This window comes from Aegilops tauschii, chromosome 2 (genome assembly GCF_002575655.3).
Source record: "Aegilops tauschii subsp. strangulata cultivar AL8/78 chromosome 2, Aet v6.0, whole genome shotgun sequence".
NCBI lineage: Eukaryota > Viridiplantae > Streptophyta > Magnoliopsida > Poales > Poaceae > Aegilops > Aegilops tauschii.
In genome coordinates, this window is record NC_053036.3 from 642,526,192 (window position 1) to 642,531,050 (window position 4,859).

The following is a 4,859-nucleotide window of genomic DNA, read 5'->3' on the forward strand; positions in this document are numbered from 1 at the left end:
TTGCATCAAAATTGGAGATGAAATAATGTGGCAGACAGTCTTGGTATCAGAAAAATACAACAGACATTATTAAAAAGAAGTGTTTTCATGCTTTATAGAAAGTATGTGTGTGTGTGTGCACGTGCGCACGCGCGCGCGCGAGCGAGCGAGCGAGAGAGAGAGAGAGAGAGAGAGAGAGAGAGAGAGAGAGAGAGAGAGAGAGAGAGAGAGATTGGGGCTTGGGCTGTAGTATACTACAGAACCCAAGGTCCAATATGAGGCTCATACTAGTACTATATAATACAACAACCTTGTCTCTTTGAACACAATTCGAGGTTTAAGGCAGAGTACTCTGTAGACTACTCCGTGCATCATTACACAAGTAAGAAATTTCGAGTTTTCTGGAGGAGAGTACTTACAGGATTTCTGCCATGTTACAGTTAACTAGTGGGGTGCCATCCATGTGATGGACTCTGCTATTTGCAAACTCTATTGTCATAGTGAAGAAACCACGTTCCATGGTGGATGCGAGCATGCGAAAAAAATCTGGGCATCGGTGCTGGAACAGAGAGAGGGCTCAAGTTGCCAAGGCTGCATCCAGTCACTTGGGCTAGTGATTTTACTATGGACGATGCAGTGTCCAAAGATGATAAGGCTTATATGATCACACTACTCTGGCGCATTTGTTAAGCAGAAATAGATTTGTGCATGGAGAGGAGTATGAACATATGAGATCTTTACTGCTTGTGGATGAACTGGTGTGCAATCTTGAGCTCCCTATTTCGGCATCAAGTTCTGTAGACCGGACGGCACGCTGGATGCCTTCTCCCCAAGCCTGGACGATTATTAACATTGATGGTTCTCTTGATGTTGCAAACCGAACTGCTGGGTCCGTTTATGTCTGGCGAGAAAGTGTCAGGGTCTTATGGAGGAAGGCTGTATCAGGCAGCTGCTAGTGGTGGATACATTTATCAACGAACTCTTGACTGCCAGAGAGGGAAATAGAAGCAGCTGTCAACAGAAATGTTCACCAAGCCATTGTTCAAACTGATTGCTCCGCCTTACTCTTCCTGTGGCATAGTAGCAGGGCAGGGGTGCTCCATCAGAAGGAAGGTCCACATTCTGAACGAACTGAAAATTTTGAGCTGATCCTTTCAGGGTTTCAAGCTTCTTCATATTAACCGTGAGGCAAAATTTGCTCCACACTTGTGTACACCCTTTGTAAAGAAATATTAGAGCGTTTACATCACTAAAATAATGATCTAAACGCTCTTGTATTACTTTACAGTGAGTAACAAAGAAGCTCTTAGCATTGTTTCTGCTTCTTGATATGATGTAAGTCATGAATTTCTTTCCTGATTGAAGTTATTCAATCAAAGGTGTAATCCGGATATTGAGCAATAAAGAGCCTGATTACTATCAGAAAACAATTTCAAGGTAATTTTTGTTGAAACCCAATGGCAGAGTAAACAAATGTGCAACAATAGGTGAGTATATATGGAAAACATAAAGAGACAAAGAAAACAAGAAGAAAAGGTAACGACCAGACTTGTAGTACTGTATTGTATATTGTAACACACAATTAATTTGCATGTCTTTTTTTTAGAAAAGGAGGATGACCCCCGGCCTCTGCATCTGGGCGATGCATACGACCACTTTATTAATTATTATTAGGTGTGACAATTGAAGAGATTCAATAAAAAGTAATATGATGAAAGCAATCTGTAACAAAATGCTGTCGATATAAACCATAAAGTTCTTATAAGACAAAATGGGGTGAAGCAAGCCAGTGGCTGACTGGCTGTTAGCGTTGGATGGGCACAACTGGAGCAGTGGTATTTAATTCAGGAAATAACCCATTAAACTTACATGGATAAAGAAGGGGCATTTTAGATGTGTCAAGATTTCTCATTCTAAACAGATCGACATCTGAGTGATTATGCGACATCACCTCCACTTCTATATGAATTAGGCAGTTTTGGATCAAAGTCAGATATTAAAAAAACTAGCAGATAGTCTTGGTATCAGAAATGTAGCATGCATTATTAAAACAAAGTGTTTTCATACTTTCTAGAAAGCGAGAGAGCGAGAGAGAGGGATTGGGGCCTGGGCTGTAGTATATTACAGGAACCAAGGTCCGATCTGTGGCCCATACTAGTATACCATATTACAACAAGCTTGTCTCTTTGAACACAATTCGAGGTTGAAGGCAGAGTACTCTGTAGACTACTCCGTGCATCATTACACAAGTTAGAAATTTCGAGTTTGTGGAAGTTACCTAATGTGTCGTACTAAGTCAGCTACAGTTATTTTGGGGCGTAGGGAATATTTGCAAACTCTATTGTCGTACTGAAGAAACCATGTTCCAAGCCATGGTGGAATGCGTGCACGCAAAAAAGTTCTGGGCATCGGGCCCTCGAACCGGGACAGAAGGGTCTAGACGAACCGGGACAAATGCCCCACGAGGCCCGGCTGGCCCCCTGGGCGCATGAACCGGGACGTATGCCCCCCATGGGTCCCGGTTCGTGACTAAACCGGGACTAATGGGCTGGCTAGACCCCAACCAAAGCCCTGTTTTCTACTAGTGTTAGTCATGTGAATCTTGTTGTACGGTGTGTAAGGTCTCTTGTTCTATCTTAAGCTTTCGTGAGGCAGTGGCCGTAATGGCAGTAAGATGTTTTTTCTTCTAGGGTTTTTCGCATGATAGTACTCCACTGGTCAATGGAGGCATCCTGCAATTGTAGGTACCCTCAGAATGTTGTTATAGTCGTAAGCTCCTCAAAGTATCAGTCATGTAATTAACCATATTGTCTATGAAATAATAGTGACAGAACCCCTAAGAAACTTGTTTGCCTAGAAGACAACTTTAATTCTTTCGATTATATATATTTTATACAAAGTCGGAACGGTTGGATAAACCTTTTTTAATAAAATCCCTAAAAAAAGAAGTTTTACCTCTCATTTGTATTTTTGGATTTATCCTTTGATGGGTAGGTGCCATAATGGAAAAAATTACCGAGGAAAGGACAGTCCTTTTGTTTTTATTAAAGATTCTTATTCTAGAATTTTCTATTCACGAAGCCTAATCACAATCTAGACATCACTATCAGGATATTTTCGGGACCATAAATTCATACCAAAAATGTATGAACTCTATTTATGCAAGTATCACCAATGAATCCATGAAAACATTCAAGACTGTATTTTTTGTTCTTATTTTCTCTCATATATGGGATTGGATTTAAATCTTTAAGGTGAAATGTGTCAAAACTATCTAATGTCAATTATATTACAAACACGATAAGATTGTGCACAGTGGATGCATATTTTAAACGACGAACATTACAAATGTAACATGAGTTTGTTATTAATATTTAACAACGTTATCACATCATGTTGTCATAAGTTATTAAAACTATATTAGCTCTCAATGTGATATGATAAAAATGAGTTAAAAATAAGCATAAAGGTTTAGTATAAACATGTTCAAATTGTGGCTCCTCAACCTCACAAACCATTTTTGGATTTATCCTTTGATAGGTGGGTGCCATAATGGCAAAAATTACCTAGGAAAGGACAGTCCTGTTGATTTTATTAAAAATTCTTATTCTAGAATATACTATTCAAGAAGCCTAATCATAATCAAGACATCACTATCAGGATATTTTCAAGACCATAAATTCATACCAAAAATGTATAAACTCTATTTTTGCAAGTATCACCAATGAATCAATGAAAACATTCAAGACTGTATTTTTTGTTCTTATTTTCTCTCATATATGGGATTGGATTTAAATCTTTAAGGTGTAATGTGTCAAAACTATCTAATGTCACTTATATTACAAACACGATTAGATTGTGCACAGTGGATGCATATTTTAAACGACGAACATTACAAATGTAACATGAGTTTGTTATTAATATTTAACAAATTTATCACTTCATGTTGTCATAAGTTATTAAAACTATATTAGCTCTGAATGTGATATGATAAAAATGAGTTTAAAATAAGCATAAATGTTTAGTATAAACATGTTCAAATTGTGGCTCCTCAACCTCACAAACCATTTTTATAGATCTCCGTCAAGACGGAGTTCTGGGTGTACGAAGTCATGTCCATGTTCTGGACTTGGCTGTGGAGGGAGTGGATGAAGTCCTGGGATGTCGCCAACGAAAAAAACGAAATAAGAAGAGGGTTTTAGTGCTGCTGCAATGCATAACAAAGAATAGCCAAGAACAACTCCGAATAATAAACAGACAACAAGAACAGATAAGCGCATGAGTTCAGATGTGACGATCCAAACTCTAATCTACCAAAGACTTGGACCTCAGCGCACTCAGGGGGCACGGCCACAGCACCCATGGCGCGTGCGGGGATGCCCAGAGCACGCAGGATGCACCCACCTTGCCACAACACCTCCCCGACGGTGATTGGCCGGTCCTCTCGGACCGTCCAATCACCGGCGGCAAGGTGCCGTGGTAAGGAGCGCGACGTGTGCAAGAACCAAAGACTCGACAGAACGGCCAGAACATCATTGTGACTGCTCTACGATCTATTCCATTTATACACTTGGCCCTGTGATGCACTTGGTGGGCATGACCACATCAAGCAGGCCTCGCCGCTGGTGCTTGCGCATGCCGCTCACCTCGCCAAAGCACCTTGCCCCCGCTGGTCTTATGACCTATATTTTTGTTTTCTTATGCCAAATTTGCGTATTGAATCAATATGAATGCAATTGTTTGTATACCAAATGTAATTTACTTTTGAAACTATCGTAAGATTAGCTCAGGTGAAGAATAACTGCACCCTTGGGCCGATCTGCTGGGGTGGATGCCCGGCGGCCTTGGGACGTGGTGGCCATGGCGGGAGCTCGCGGGAG